Consider the following 18,058-nt stretch of genomic DNA (forward strand, 5'->3'; position numbering starts at 1 on the left):
TAGATGACCATTTTAGAAAACATACTTCCACTTTGAGTTTAACCATAATTTTTGGATATAGTTTCATGTTCATAATAAAAATCATTTTCTCAGAATAACAACTTTTAAATCAAAGTTTATCATAGTTTTTAATTAACTAACCCAAAACAGCCCACGGTGTTACTACGACGGCGTAAATCCGGTTTTACGGTGTTTTTCGTGTTTCCAGGTTTTAAATCATTAAGTTAGCATATCATATAGATATAGAACATGTGTTTAGTTAATTTTAAAAGTCAAGTTAGAAGGATTAACTTTTGTTTGCGAACAAGTTTAGAATTAACTAAACTATGTTCTAGTGATTACGAGTTTAAACCTTCGAATAAGATAGTTTTATATATATGAATCGAATGATGTTATGAACATCATTACTACCTCAAGTTTAGTAGGTAAACCTACTGGAAGTGACAAGAAATGATCTAGCTTCAAAGGATCTTGGATGGCTTGAAAGTTCTTGAAGTAGGATCATGACACAAAAACAAGTTCAAGTAAGATTTTTGCTCGAATTAAGATAGTTTATAGTTATAGAATTTGAATCAAAGTTTGAATATGAATATTACCTTGAATAAGAAAGATAACCTACTGTATATAACAAAGGTTTCTTGATCTTAGATGATTACTTGGAATGGATTAGAAAGCTTGGAAGTAAATTAGTAAACTTGAAGGGATTTTTGAAGTATTCTTGAAGTGTTCTTCCTATGATGATTATAGCTTGATTCTTGAAGTGATTTTTGATGAAGATGATGATTAACTACTGGAAAAATACGTTCATAATAGTGTGGGTGTGTTGAGAGAGAATTAGAAAGAGATTTGGAAGTGAAATGGAGTGAATGATGAGTGTTAATTGGTGAGTGGTGAGTGGGGTTAAAAGGAGTTCTAGTTAGTTGACTAGCTCATGGTAGAAGTTAAAATTGATTAGTCATACATGACATAATCAAGAGAGGAATCCCATGCTAGTTCCTATTGGTATATACCCATAGTAAGTACGTTTTGAAGCTGTGTATAATACGGGTAAGAATACGACTAGAATTCTTGATGAAAGAAAAGAATGGGAAAGTAACTGTAACCATTTTCGTTAAGTATGAGTGTTTTGATATATGTCTTGAAGTCTTCCAAAAGTATTTTAATACATCTAAATACACTACATGTATATACATTTTAACGGAGTCGTTAAGTCATCGTTAGTCGTTACATGTAAGTGTTGTTTTGAAACCTTTAAGTTAACGATCTCAATTAATATTGTTAACCCATTGTTTATTATATCTAATGAGATGTTAAATTATTATATTATCATGATATTATGATATATTAATATATCTTAATATGATATATATACATTTAAATGTCGTTACAACGATAATCGTTACATATATGTCTCGTTTCGAAATCCTTAAGTTAGTAGTCTTGTTTATATGTATATAACTCATTGTTAATATACTTATGGAGATACTTACTTATCATAATCTCATGTTAACCATATGTATATCCATATATATATCATCATGTCATTTTTACAAGTTTTAACGTTCGTGAATCGCCGGTCAACTTGGGTGGTCAATTGTCTATATGAAACATATTTCAATTAATCAAGTCTTAACAAGTTTGATTGCTTAACATGTTGGAAACATTTAATCATGTAAATATCAATCTCAATTAATATATATAAACATGGAAAAGTTCGGGTCACTACAGTACCTACCCGTTAAATAAATTTCGTCCCGAAATTTTAAGCTGTTGAAGGTGTTGACGAATCTTCTGGAAATAGATGCGGGTATTTCTTCTTCATCTGATCTTCACGCTCCCAGGTGAACTCGGGTCCTCGAGCATTCCATCGAACCTTAACAATTGGTATCTTGTTTTGCTTAAGTCTTTTAACCTCACGATCCATTATTTCGACGGGTTCTTCGATGAATTGGAGTTTTTCATTGATTTGGATTTCATCTAACGGAATAGTGAGATCTTCTTTAGCAAAACATTTCTTCAAATTCGAGACGTGGAAAGTGTTATGTACAGCCGCGAGTTGTTGAGGTAACTCAAGTCGGTAAGCTACTGGTCCGACACGATCAATAATCTTGAATGGTCCAATATACCTTGGATTTAATTTCCCTCGTTTACCAAATCGAACAACGCCTTTCCAAGGTGCAACTTTAAGCATGACCATCTCTCCAATTTCAAATTCTATATCTTTTCTTTTAATGTCAGCGTAGCTCTTTTGTCGACTTTGGGCGGTTTTCAACCGTTGTTGAATTTGGATGATTTTCTCGGTAGTTTCTTGTATAATCTCTGGACCCGTAATCTGTCTATCCCCCACTTCACTCCAACAAATCGGAGACCTACACTTTCTACCATAAAGTGCTTCAAACGGCGCCATCTCAATGCTTGAATGGTAGCTGTTGTTGTAGGAAAATTCTGCTAACGGTACATGTCGATCCCAACTGTTTCCGAAATCAATAACACATGCTCGTAGCATGTCTTCAAGCGTTTGTATCATCCTTTCGCTCTGCCCATCAGTTTGTGGATGATAGGCAGTACTCATGTCTAGACGAGTTCCTAATGCTTGCTGTAATGTCTGCCAGAATCTTGAAATAAATCTGCCATCCCTATCAGAGATAATAGAGATTGGTATTCCATGTCTGGAGACGACTTCCTTCAAATACAGTCGTGCTAACTTCTCCATCTTGTCATCTTCTCTTATTGGCAGAAAGTGTGCTGATTTGGTGAGACGATCAACTATTACCCAAATAGTATCAAAACCACTTGCAGTCCTTGGCAATTTAGTGATGAAATCCACGGTAATGTTTTCCCATTTCCATTCTGGGATTTCGGGTTGTTGAAGTAGACCTGATGGTTTCTGATGCTCAGCTTTGACCTTAGAACACGTCAAACATTCTCCTACATATTTAGCAACATCGGCTTTCATACCCGGCCACCAAAAATGTTTCTTGAGATCCTTGTACATCTTCCCCGTTCCAGGATGTATTGAGTATCTGGTTTTATGAGCTTCTCTAAGTACCATTTCTCTCATATCTCCGAATTTTGGTACCCAAATCCTTTCAGCCCTATACCGGGTTCCGTCTTCCCGAATATTAAGATGCTTCTCCGATCCTTTGGGTATTTCATCCTTTAAATTTCCTTCTTTTAAAACTCCTTGTTGCACCTCCTTTATTTGAGTAGTAAGGTTATTATGAATCATTATATTCATAGATTTTACTCGAATGGGTTCTCTGTCCTTCCTGCTCAAGGCATCGGCTACCACATTTGCCTTTCCCGGGTGGTAACGAATCTCAAAGTCGTAATCATTCAATAATTCAATCCACCTACGCTGCCTCATATTCAGTTGTTTCTGATTAAATATGTGTTGAAGACTTTTGTGGTCAGTATATATAATACTTTTGACCCCATATAAGTAGTGCCTCTAAGTCTTTAATGCAAAAACAACCGCGCCTAATTCCAAATCATGCGTCGTATAATTTTGTTCGTGAATCTTCAATTGTCTAGACGCATAAGCAATCACCTTCGTTCGTTGCATTAATACACAACCGAGACCTTGCTTTGAAGCGTCACAATAAATCACAAAATCATCATTCCCTTCAGGCAATGACAATATAGGTGCCGTAGTTAGCTTTTTCTTCAATAATTGAAACGCTTTCTCTTGTTCATCATTCCATTCAAATTTCTTCCCTTTATGCGTTAATGCAGTCAAGGGTTTTGCTATTCTGGAAAAGTCTTGGATGAACCTTCTGTAGTAACCAGCTAGTCCTAAAAACTGGCGTATGTGTTTCGGAGTTTTCGGGGTTTCCCACTTTTCAACAGTTTCTATCTTTGCCGGATCCACCTTAATACCTTCTTTGTTCACTATGTGACCGAGGAAATGAACTTCTTCCAACCAAAATGCACACTTTGAAAACTTAGCGTACAATTCTTCCTTCCTCAATACTTCTAACACCTTTCTCAAATGTTCACCGTGTTCTTGGTCATTCTTTGAGTAAATAAGTATGTCATCAATGAAAACAATGACAAACTTGTCAAGGTATGGTCCACACACTCGGTTCATAAGGTCCATGAACACAGCTGGTGCATTAGTTAAACCAAACGGCATGACCATAAACTCGTAATGACCGTAACGTGTTCTAAAAGCAGTCTTTGGAATATCATCTTCTTTCACCCTCATTTGATGATACCCGGAACGTAAGTCAATCTTTGAATAAATAGACGAGCCTTGTAGTTGATCAAATAAGTCGTCGATTCTCGGTAGTGGGTAGCGGTTCTTGATGGTAAGTTTGTTCAACTCTCGGTAGTCGATACACAACCTGAATGTACCATCTTTCTTCTTGACAAACAAAACAGGAGCTCCCCACGGTGATGTGCTTGGTCGAATGAAACCATGCTCTAAAAGTTCTTGTAATTGGCTTTGCAATTCTTTCATCTCGCTGGGTGCGAGTCTGTAAGGAGCACGAGCTATTGGTGCAGCTCCTGGTACAAGATCTATTTGAAATTCAACGGATCGATGTGGGGGTAATCCCGGTAATTCTTTCGGAAATACATCGGGAAATTCTTTTGCGACGGGAACATCATTGATGCTCTTTTCTTCAGTTTGTACTTTCTCGACGTGTGCTAGAACAGCATAGCAACCTTTTCTTATTAGTTTTTGTGCCTTCAAATTACTAATAAGATGTAGCTTCGTGTTGCCCTTTTCTCCGTACACCATTAAGGGTTTTCCTTTTTCTCGTATAATGCGAATTGCATTTTTGTAACAAACGATCTCTGCTTTCACTTCTTTCAACCAGTCCATACCGATTATCACATCAAAACTCCCTAACTCTACTGGTATCAAATCAATCTTAAATGTTTCGCTAACCAGTTTAATTTCTCGATTCCGACATATATTATCTGCTGAAATTAATTTACCATTTGTTAATTCGAGTAAAAATTTACTATCCAAAGGCGTCAATGGACAACTTAATTTAGCACAAAAATCTCTACTCATATAGCTTCTATCCGCACCCGAATCAAATAAAACGTAAGCAGATTTATTGTCAATAAGAAACGTACCCGTAACAAGCTCCGGGTCTTTCTGTGCCTCTGCCGCATTAATATTGAAAACTCTTCCGCGGCCTTGTCCATTCGTGTTCTCCTGGTTCGGGCAATTTCTAATAATGTGGCCCGGTTTTCCACATTTATAACAAACTACATTGGCATAACTTGCTCCGACACTACTTGCTCCGCCATTACTCGTTCCGACACCATTTGTTCCTTTCGTTCTATTAACCCCTGGTCCGTAGACCTCACACTTTGCCGCGCTATGACCATTTCTTTTACACTTGTTGCAAAATTTGGTGCAGAACCCCGAGTGATACTTTTCACACCTTTGGCATAGCTGCTTCTGATTGTTGTTGTTGTTGCGGTTATTATTGTTGTTGGGATGATTGTTGTAGTTGCTGTTGTTGTTGTTGTTGTTGTTGTTGTTGTTGGGCCGTTTGTTGTAGTTGCGATTGATGTTGCGATTGTTGGGATAATTGTTGCGATTATTGTTGTAATTGCTGTTGTTGTTGTATTGGTGATTCTTATCACCGTTTTCCTCCCACTTTTTTTTGACTTGTTTCACATTGGCCTCTTCAGCAGTCTGTTCTTTAATTCTTTCTTCAATCTGGTTCACTAGTTTGTGAGCCATTCTACATGCCTGTTGTATGGAGGCGGGCTCGTGTGAACTTATATCTTCTTGGATTCTTTCCGGTAATCCTTTCACAAACGCGTCGATCTTCTCTTCCTCATCTTCGAATGCTCCCGGACACAATAGGCACAATTCTGTGAATCATCTTTCGTACGTGGTAATATCAAATCCTTGGGTTCGTAACCCTCTAAGTTCTGTCTTGAGCTTATTGACCTCGGTTCTGGGACGGTACTTCTCGTTCATCAAGTGCTTGAATGCTGACCACGGTAGTGCGTACGCATCGTCTTGTCCCACTTGCTCTAGATAGGTATTCCACCATGTTAACGCAGAACCTGTGAAGGTATGCGTAGCGTACTTTACTTTGTCCTCTTCAGTACACTTACTTATGGCAAACTCCGATTCGACCTTCTCGGTCCACCGTTTCAATCCGATCGGTCCTTCGGTTCCATCAAATTCCAAAGGTTTGCAGGCAGTGAATTCTTTGTAGGTGCATCCTACACGATTTCCTGTACTGCTAGATCCAAGGTTATTGTTGGTATGTAGCGCAGCCTGTACTGCGGCTATGTTTGAAGCTAGAAAAGTACGGAATTCCTCTTCATTCATATTCACGGTGTGTCGAGTAGTCGGTGCCATTTCCTTCAAAATAGTCAAATGGAACAAGTTAATCATACAGAATATTAAGAGTAGTTAATAGTATTTCGTAGCATAATATGAACTCATTTATAAAAGCTTTTTCTTCATATTAGCATTTTATAAGTTTAAATTCGGGTAGTACCTACCCGTTAAGTTCATACTTAGTAGCTAATATACAATTCAACTACTACAATTCTATATGAAAAACTGATTATAATTATATTTCGCGTTCAAACTTTTATACAATATTTTACAAACTTACAATACCACTTATTTTACATAAAGCATGAAATATAGCAGACAATAACTTTGATACAAGATAGTTGTGAAGATAATTCTAGCTAGTACACAAGTTGTTCAGCAAAGGCAATAAAGACACGTAATTCATACGTCCAGAAACAAGTCATGCATTCTGGTTTTACTAGGACTACTTCCCATCCTTGGTCTTGTGGAACATAACCGTTATGGCCGTTGATAAGACAGCGTGTTGTAACGTCGTCAAAGGGACGACGGTTACGTAATGTCCAACAGTCCCGTAACAATCTAAAAACCTCATTTCTTACCCCAATTACCGACTCCGTCACTTGTGGAAACGTTTTGTTTAATAGTTGTAGCCCGATGTTCTTGTTCTCACTTTGGTGAGAAGCGAACATTACTAATCCGTAAGCATAACATGCTTCTTTATGTTGCATGTTAGCCGCTTTTTCTAAATCACGAAGTTCAATATTTGGATATATTGAGTCAAAATAATTTCTTAACCCATTGCGTAAAATAGCATTTGGGTTCCCCGCAATATATGCGTCAAAGTAAACACATCGTAACTTATGGATTTCCCAATGTGATATCCCCCATCTTTCGAACGAAAGCCTTTTATAAACCAAGGTATTCTTGGAACGTTCTTCGAATGTCTTACAAACTGATCTCGCCTTAAATAGTTGTGCCGAAGAATTCTGACCAACTCTAGACAAGATTTCATCAATCATGTCTCCGGGTAGGTCTCTTAAAATATTGGGTTGTCTATCCATTTTGTGTTTTTATACTGTAAAATAGACAAGAGTTAGATTCATAAAAAAAATACTTATTAATACAAGCAATTTTTACATATATCATAAAGCATAAGCACACTATATTACATATATTACACCACACGAATACAACTATCTTATTCCGACTCGCTTGTTTCTTCTTCTTTGGTTTTGGTTCGTTTTCCCAAGTTTCTCGGGATATATGATGTTCCCCTAATACGAGCCGTTATTTTCCACATTGGTTTAGAAAAACCTGGTGGTTTAGAGGTTCCCGGGTCATTGTTACAACTTAAGGACTGCGGGGGTTGACGATACATATAAAGTTCATCGGGGTTGGAATTATATTTCTCTATTTTTATGCCCTTTCCCTTATTATTTTCTTTTGCCTTTTTAAATTCAGTTGGGGTAATTTCTATAACATCATCGGAATTCTCGTCGGAATCCGATTCATCGGAGAATTGGTAATCCTCCCAATATTTTGCTTCCTTAGCGGAAACACCATTGACCATAATTAACCTTGGTCGGTTGGTTGAGGATTTTCTTTTACTTAACCGTTTTATTATTTCCCCCACCGGTTCTATTTCTTCATCCGGTTCCGATTCTTCTTCCGGTTCCGATTCTTCTTCTGGTTCCGACTCTTCTTCCGGTTCCTCTTCGGGAACTTGTGAATCAGTCCACGAATCATTCCAATTTACATTTGACTCTTCATTATTATTAGGTGAGTCAATGGGACTTGTTCTAGAGGTAGACATCTATCACATAATATCAAACGCGTTAAGAGATTAATATATCACATAATATTCACATGTTAAAAATATATAGTTTCCAACAAAATTTGTTAAGCAATCATTTTTCAAGTAAACACGGTCGAAGTCCAGACTCACTAATGCATCCTAACAAACTAGATAAGACACACTAATGCAAAATTCTGGTTCTCTAAGACCAACGCTCTGATACCAACTGAAATGTCCCGTTCTTATTGATTAAAAACGTTCCATATTAATTGATTTCGTTGCGAGGTTTTGACCTCTATATGAGACGTTTTTCAAATACTGCATTCATTTTTAAAACAAACCATAACCTTTATTTCATAAATAAAGGTTTAAAAAGTTTTACGTAGATTATCAAATAATGATAATCTAAAATATCCTGTTTACACACGACCATTACATAATGGTTTACAATACAAATATGTTACATCGAAATTAGTTTCTTGAATGCAGTTTTTACACAATATCGTATAAACATGGACTCCAAATCTTGTCCTTATTTTAGTATGCAACAGCGGAAGCTCTTAATATTCACCTGAGAATAAACATGCTTTAAACGTCAACAAAAATGTTGGTGAGTTATAGGTTTAACCTATATATATCAAATCGTAACAATAGACCACAAGATTTCATATTTCAATACACATCCCATACATAGAGATAAAAATCATTCATATGGTGAACACCTGGTAACCAACATTAACAAGATGCATATATAAGAATATCCCCATCATTCCGGGACACCCTTCGGATATGATATAAATTTCGAAGTACTAAAGCATCCGGTACTTTGGATGGGGTTTGTTAGGCCCAATAGATCTATCTTTAGGATTCGCGTCAATTAGGGTGTCTGTTCCCTAATTCTTAGATCACCAGACTTAATAAAAAGGGGCATATTCGATTTCGATAATTCAACCATAGAATGTAGTTTCACGTACTTGTGTCTATTTTGTAAATCATTTATAAAACCTGCATGTATTCTCATCCCAAAAATATTAGATTTTAAAAGTGGGACTATAACTCACTTTCACAGATTTTTACTTCGTCGAGAAGTAAGACTTGGCCACTGTTGATTCACGAACCTATAACAATATATACATATATATTAAAGTATGTTCAAAATATATTTACAACACTTTTAATATATTTTGATGTTTTAAGTTTATTAAGTCAGCTGTTCTCGTTAGTAACCTACAACTAGTTGTCCACAGTTAGATGTACAGAAATAAATCAATAAATATTATCTTGAATCAATCCACGACCCAGTGTATACGTATCTCAGTATTGATCACAACTCAAACTATATATATTTTGGAATCAACCTCAACCCTGTATAGCTAACTCCAACATTCACATATAGAGTGTCTATGGTTGTTCCGAAATATATATAGATGTGTCGACATGATAGGTCGAAACATTGTATACGTGTCTATGGTATCTCAAGATTACATAATATACAATACAAGTTGATTAAGTTATGGTTGGAATAGATTTGTTACCAATTTTCACGTAGCTAAAATGAGAAAAATTATCCAATCTTGTTTTACCCATAACTTCTTCATTTTAAATCCGTTTTGAATGAATCAAATTGCTATGGTTTCATATTGAACTGTATTTTATGAATCTAAACAGAAAAAGTATAGGTTTATAGTCAGAAAAATAAGTTACAAGTCGTTTTTGTAAAGGTAGTCATTTCAGTCGAAAGAACGACGTCTAGATGACCATTTTAGAAAACATACTTCCACTTTGAGTTTAACCATAATTTTTGGATATAGTTTCATGTTCATAATAAAAATCATTTTCTCAGAATAACAACTTTTAAATCAAAGTTTATCATAGTTTTTAATTAACTAACCCAAAACAGCCCACGGTGTTACTACGACGGCGTAAATCCGGTTTTACGGTGTTTTTTATGTTTCCAGGTTTTAAATCATTAAGTTAGCATATCATATAGATATAGAACATGTGTTTAGTTAATTTTAAAAGTCAAGTTAGAAGGATTAACTTTTGTTTGCGAACAAGTTTAGAATTAACTAAACTATGTTCTAGTGATTACGAGTTTAAACCTTCGAATAAGATAGTTTTATATATATGAATCGAATGATGTTATGAACATCATTACTACCTCAAGTTTAGTAGGTAAACCTACTGGAAGTGACAAGAAATGATCTAGCTTCAAAGGATCTTGGATGGCTTGAAAGTTCTTGAAGTAGGATCATGACACAAAAACAAGTTCAAGTAAGATTTTTGCTCGAATTAAGATAGTTTATAGTTATAGAATTTGAATCAAAGTTTGAATATGAATATTACCTTGAATAAGAAAGATAACCTACTGTATATAACAAAGGTTTCTTGATCTTAGATGATTACTTGGAATGGATTAGAAAGCTTGGAAGTAAATTAGTAAACTTGAAGGGATTTTTGAAGTATTCTTGAAGTGTTCTTCCTATGATGATTATAGCTTGATTCTTGAAGTGATTTTTGATGAAGATGATGATTAACTACTGGAAAAATACGTTCATAATAGTGTGGGTGTGTTGAGAGAGAATTAGAAAGAGATTTGGAAGTGAAATGGAGTGAATGATGAGTGTTAATTGGTGAGTGGTGAGTGGGGTTAAAAGGAGTTCTAGTTAGTTGACTAGCTCATGGTAGAAGTTAAAATTGATTAGTCATACATGACATAATCAAGAGTGGAATCCCATGCTAGTTCCTATTGGTATATACCCATAGTAAGTACGTTTTGAAGCTGTGTATAATACGGGTAAGAATACGACTAGAATTCTTGATGAAAGAAAAGAATGGGAAAGTAACTGTAACCATTTTCGTTAAGTATGAGTGTTTTGATATATGTCTTGAAGTCTTCCAAAAGTATTTTAATACATCTAAATACACTACATGTATATACATTTTAACGGAGTCGTTAAGTCATCGTTAGTCGTTACATGTAAGTGTTGTTTTGAAACCTTTAAGTTAACGATCTCAATTAATATTGTTAACCCATTGTTTATTATATCTAATGAGATGTTAAATTATTATATTATCATGATATTATGATATATTAATATATCTTAATATGATATATATACATTTAAATGTCGTTACAACGATAATCGTTACATATATGTCTCGTTTCGAAATCCTTAAGTTAGTAGTCTTGTTTATATGTATATAACTCATTGTTAATATACTTATGGAGATACTTACTTATCATAATCTCATGTTAACCATATGTATATCCATATATATATCATCATGTCATTTTTACAAGTTTTAACGTTCGTGAATCGCCGGTCAACTTGGGTGGTCAATTGTCTATATGAAACATATTTCAATTAATCAAGTCTTAACAAGTTTGATTGCTTAACATGTTGGAAACATTTAATCATGTAAATATCAATCTCAATTAATATATATAAACATGGAAAAGTTCGGGTCACTACATATCATTCAGCAAATAAACGCCAATATGTTTGGAAACTTTGGTAAAATTTAATCATTTTCACACAAATCACCCTCAATAATTTAAATTGTTACTGATTTCTTGCAAATGAGGGCATTGCAAGATCTTAAGTGTGGGAAGGGGTTAAATTCTTTTGGATTTTAAAATTTTTACTTTATACACTTGGTTACCATTAGAAATACTAGTAAAGTAGTAGTTGTATTAGAATCTAGTGCTCTCTGATAATAAAGAACAGCCCTAGTCTTATATACTGACTACCCAATTCTAGTAAAATTTTTCAAAATTTTCAATTAAATGAACTCAAAATCATGTTTATACATATTTATGAACGATAAAACTAGGTTTTAACACCGAAATTATTGTTACCTCGGAAAGGACATAAATTGAGAAACAAACCAAAATGTTAAAATTCATTTAAAATGGAATAGAGGACAATAAAAAGGAAAATAAAAGCCAAGTGTGGGAAAATTTACCAAGATATTTTAAACATATGTCACATATTTCTGTAACAAATAACTGAAAATACTTTTGCTTTGGACTAAACTAAACTGTTTTACCCGATGAAAGAAAAGAAGAGATGGATCTACGCGATGAATCAATTCCATCATTAAAAGAAAGTAAAGTCTTCCGGAAAAAAAACGCGCTTCTTGATTTAGGTCAGGAAGTTGTCGTCCAGACCAGCTGTAGGTTGACGAAAAATCTAGAAAAGTCATCACTAAAATTAGCAGAAAATCCACGGACCTCAGCATAAAACAGGGTCGCCAAGTGGTCAGATTTATCCTAACCATGAGAAGGATTTATCTCGTAAAATGGAGGGGCACCGTGCAAATTAGCTTGATAAGACTAATAAATCAGATCCCCAGAAAGGATAATCTCCTTAAAGATCAAAAATCAGCTTTTAAGACTGATATTACTCAATCCTTGAGATTGACCTTAAAGATCGAGAATTCAAACACATGGAATTCAATGATATCTAAACTCGAGCTTGAACGAGAAAATATTTTGATCAAATTATAAACCGATTTATTTTCTGAAAACCCATTTTCATTGCGTTCATTACCATTGAACGTAAAATCCTAGGAATTCACCTGGAATTCATTAGGTCACCTGAACCAAATCGGGTGTCAACCGTAAGAACGGTGGTTGCATAGCATAGTCAAAGACAGGACCTTGTGTCAGATCGAAAAATCATAAGGGTGAGCTTTACTATTGCTCCTACAAAGGATAGTAATTGCGTCCGACACGTTATAGACCATAATTAAAAGCATGTCAGGGGACATTGCCTTAACAGTTGCTTGTTCAACGCTTTCCTTTATAACCGGACGGTAGTTTACCGAAAGGTAATATACGGAGCAAGTATACTGGATGTGTTGCTTTCCTAATACAAGGTTAGCAAGTGGGTGACACAAAACCACAAGTTTTGAGCTAAAATTTTCAAATCTGAAACCCACCAAACTCACAAAAATATTTTGCAAACACCGGTGAAGGGTTATTCCGGAAAACTTATCTAGGGTAAAAGCTAGATTAAAATTTTCAAAAGATCAAATGTTTTCATAAAGATCCAATTTCCTTAATGGATCTAAATTTTATAGTCATGTGGGAATGTAAACCATATCGTTACTACCATTGTTTATACCGCCGTATATAAATCACTGATGTACAAAGTGTAAAGAATAAAGAAGTGATTCTAGTATTTCAAGACTATATTGCTTGAGGACAAGCAACGCTCAAGTGTGGGAATATTTGATAATGCTAAAAACGAACATATATTTCATAGCATTATTCCTCAAGAAAGACAAGCTTTTAGTTGCAATTGTTCTATTTAAAAGTCATATTCGTTTAAATAATAAAAGGTGAAGACAAAAGACAGATTCGACGAATTGAAGACGCAAAGGTCCAAAAAGCTCAAAAGTACAAAATACAATCAAAGTGGTTCCAATTATTGATAAGAAACGTCTCGAAATTACAAGAGTACAAGATTCAAAACGCAAAGTACAAGATATTAAATTGTACGCAAGGACGTTCGAAAATCCGGAACCGGGACCAGAGTCAACTCTCAACGCTCGACGCAACGGACTAAAAATTACAAGTTAACTATGTATATAAATATAATATAATATATAATTAATTATATATATTATATATATATTATATTTATAAAATAAATCGTCGGCAAACAAAGAGCCAAAGCTGGGTGAGCTGTAAAAACAAACTCCGCGACTCGCGGAGTTTGAAGAAGAAAAAGGCCGCAAGTCACGGAGATCACCTGGACTCAAATCCCTATAAAAGCAAACGCAGTTTGATCGCAAAAATATCCATAATCTATCTCTCTCTCAATATATACGTAAATATATATATAATTTATATTTTAATTTTAATTTTAATTTTAAATCCTAATAATAAGGGTATGTTAGCGAATGTTGTAAGGGTGTAAGTCGAAATTCTGTCCGAGTAACGCTACGCTATTTTTAATCATTGTAAGTTATGTTCAACCTTTTTACATTAATGTCTCGTAGCTAAGTTATTATTATGCTTATTTAATCCGAAGTAATCATGATGTTGGGCTAAAAATATTAAAATTAGGTAATTGGGCTTTGTACCATAATTGGGGTTTGGACAAAAGAACGACACTTGTGGAAATTAGACTATGGGCTATTAATGGGCTTTATATTTGTTTAACTAAATGATAGTTTGTTAATTTTAATATAAAGATTTACAATTGGACGTCCCTATAAATAACCATATACACTCAATCGGACACGATGGGCGGGGTATTTATATGTACGAATAATCGTTCATTTAACCGGACACGGGAATGGATTAATAGCCACTAGAATTATTAAAACAGGGGTGAAATTATGTACAAGGACACTTGGCATAATTGTTAACAAAGTATTAAAACCTTGGGTTACACTCAGTCGACATCCTGGTGTAATTATTAAACAAAGTATTAAAATCTTGTTACAGTTTAAGTCCCCAATTAGTTGGAATATTTGACTTCGGGTATAAGGATAATTTGACGAGGACACTCGCACTTTATATTTATGACTGATGGACTGTTTTGGACAAAAACCAGACGGACATATTAAATAATCCAGGACAAAGGACAATTAACCCATGGGCATAAAACTAAAATCAACACGTCAAACATCATGATTACGGAAGTTTAAATAAGCATAATTTTTTTATTTCATATTTAATTTCCTTTATTTTATATTTAATTGCACTTCTAATTATCGCACTTTTATTTATTGTTATTGTATTTAATTGCAATTTTAATTATCGTACTTTTTAATTATCGCAAGTTTATTTTATCGCACTTTTATTTATCGCAATCTCATTATCGTTATTTACTTTACGCTTTAAATTAAGTCTTTTATTTATTTAATATTTTACATTTGGTTTTAACTGCGACTAAAGTTTTAAAATCGACAAACCGGTCATTAAACGGTAAAAACCCCCCTTTATAATAATAATATTACTTATATATATATTTGTATTTTTATAAAATAAAACTAATATAGCGTTAAGCTTTGATTAAAAGATTTTCCCTGTGGAACGAACCGGACTTACTAAAAACTACACTACTGTACGATTAGGTACACTGCCTATAAGTGTTGTAGCAAGGTTTAAGTATATCCATTCTCTAAATAAATAAATATCTTGTGTAAAATTGTATCGTATTTAATAGTATTTCCTTGTAAAATTTAATAGTATTTTATACCCCTTAGCTTTAACTATCAATTTCTGAAAGAATTACCTGGATTACCCCCACATCGATCCGTTGAATTTCAAATAGATCTTGTACCAGGAGCTGCACCAATAGCTCGTGCTCCTTACAGACTCGCACCCAACGAGATGAAAGAACTGCAAAGCCAATTACAAGAACTTTTAGAGCGTGGTTTCATTCGACCAAGCACATCACCGTGGGGAGCTCCTGTTTTGTTTGTCAAGAAGAAAGATGGTACATTCAGGTTGTGTATCGACTACCGAGAGTTGAACAAACTTACCATCAAGAACCGTTACCCACTACCGAGAATCGACGACTTATTTGATCAACTACAAGGCTCGTCTGTTTATTCAAAGATTGACTTACGTTCCGGGTATCATCAAATGTGGGTGAAAGAAGATGATATTCTAAAGACTGCTTTCAGAACACGTTACGGTCATTACGAGTTTATGGTCATGCCGTTTGGTTTAACTAATGCACCAGCTGTGTTCATGGACCTTATGAACCGAGTGTGTGGACCATACCTTGACAAGTTTGTCATTGTTTTCATTGATGACATACTTATTTACTCAAAGAATGACCAAGAACACGGTGAACATTTGAGAAAGGTGTTAGAAGTATTGAGGAAGGAAGAATTGTACGCTAAGTTTTCAAAGTGTGCATTTTGGTTGGAAGAAGTTCAATTCCTCGGTCACATAGTGAACAAAGAAGGTATTAAGGTGGATTCGGCAAAGATAGAAACTGTTGAAAAGTGAGAAACCCCGAAAACTCCGAAACACATACGCCAGTTTTTAGGACTAGCTGGTTACTACAGAAGGTTCATCCAAGACTTTTCCAGAATAGCAAAACCCTTGACTGCATTAACGCATAAAGGGAAGAAATTTGAATGGAAGGATGAACAAGAGAAAGATTTCCAGTTATTGAAGAAAAAGCTAACTACGACACCTATATTATCATTGCCTGAAGGGAATGATGATTTTGTGATTTATTGTGACGCATCAAAGCAAGGTCTCGGTTGTGTATTAATACAACGAACGAAGGTGATTGCTTATGCGTCTAGACAATTGAAGATTCACGGACAAAATTATACGACGCATGATTTGGAATTAGACGCGGTTGTTTTTGCATTAAAGACTTGGAGGCACTACTTATATGGGGTCAAAAGTATTATATATACCGACCACAAAAGTCTTCAACACATATTTAATCAGAAACAACTGAATATGAGGCAGCGTAGGTGGATTGAATTGTTGAATGATTACGACTTTGAGATTCGTTACCACTCGGGGAAGGCAAATGTGGTAGCCGACACCTTGAGCAGGAAGGACAGAGAACCCATTCGAGTAAAATCTATGAATATAATGATTCACAATAACCTTACTACTCAAATAAAGGAGGCGCAACAAGGAGTTTTAAAAGAGGGAAATTTAAAGGATGAAATACCCAAAGGATCGGAGAAGCATCTTAATATTTGGGAAGACGGAACCCGGTATAGAGCTGAAAGGATTAGGGTACCAAAATTTGGAGATATGAGAGAAATGGTACTTAGAGAAGCTCATAAAACCAGATACTCAATACATCCTGGAACGGGGAAGATGTACAAGGATCTCATGAAACATTTTTGGTGGCCAGGTATGAAAGCCGATGATGCTAAATACATAGGAGAATGTTTGAAGTGTTCTAAGGTCAAAGCTGAGCATCAGAAACCGTCAGGTCTACTTCAACAACCCGAAATCACGGAATGGAAATGGGAAAACATTACCATGGATTTCATCACTAAATTGCTAAGGACTGCAAGTGGTTTTGATACTATTTGGGTAATAGTTGATCGTCTCACCAAATCAGCACACTTCCTGCCAATAAGAGAAGATGAAAAGATGGAGAAGTTAGCACGACTGTATTTGAAGGAAGTCGTCTCCAGATATGGAATACCAATCTCTATTATCTCTGATAGGGATGGCAGATTTATTTCAAGATTCTGGCAGACATTACAGCAAGCATTAGGAACTCGTCTAGACATGAGTACTGCCTATCATCCACAAACTGATGGGCAGAGCGAAAGGACGATACAAACGCTACGAGCATGTGTTATTGATTTCGGAAACAGTTGGGATCGACATCTACCGTTAGCAGAATTTTCCTACAACAACAGCTACCATTCAAGCATTGAGATGGAACCATTTGAAGCACTTTATGGTAGAAAGTGCAGGTCTCCAATTTGTTGGAGTGAAGTGGCGGATAGACAGATTATGGGTCCGGAGATAATACAAGAAACTACTGAGAAGATCATCCAAATTCAACAACGGTTGAAAACTGCCCAAAGTCGACAAAAGAGCTATGCTGACATTAAAAGAAAAGATATAGAATTTGAAATTAGAGAGATGGTCATGCTTAAGGTTGCACCTTGGAAAGGCGTTGTTCGATTTGGTAAATGAGGTAAATTAAATCCAAGGTATATTGGACCATTCAAGATTATTGATCGTGTCGGACCAGTAGCTTACCGACTTGAGTTACCTCAACAACTCGCGGCTGTACATAACACTTTCCACGTCTCGAATTTGAAGAAATGTTTTGCTAAAGAAGATCTCACTATTCCGTTAGACGAAATCCAAATCAACGAAAAACTTCAATTCATCGAAGAACCCGTCGAAATAATGGATCGTGAGGTTAAAAGACTTAAACAAAACAAGATACCAATTGTTAAGGTTCGATGGAATGCTCGTAGAGGACCCG

This window comes from Rutidosis leptorrhynchoides, chromosome 11 (assembly GCF_046630445.1).
Source record: "Rutidosis leptorrhynchoides isolate AG116_Rl617_1_P2 chromosome 11, CSIRO_AGI_Rlap_v1, whole genome shotgun sequence".
NCBI classification, from domain to species: Eukaryota; Viridiplantae; Streptophyta; class Magnoliopsida; order Asterales; family Asteraceae; genus Rutidosis; species Rutidosis leptorrhynchoides.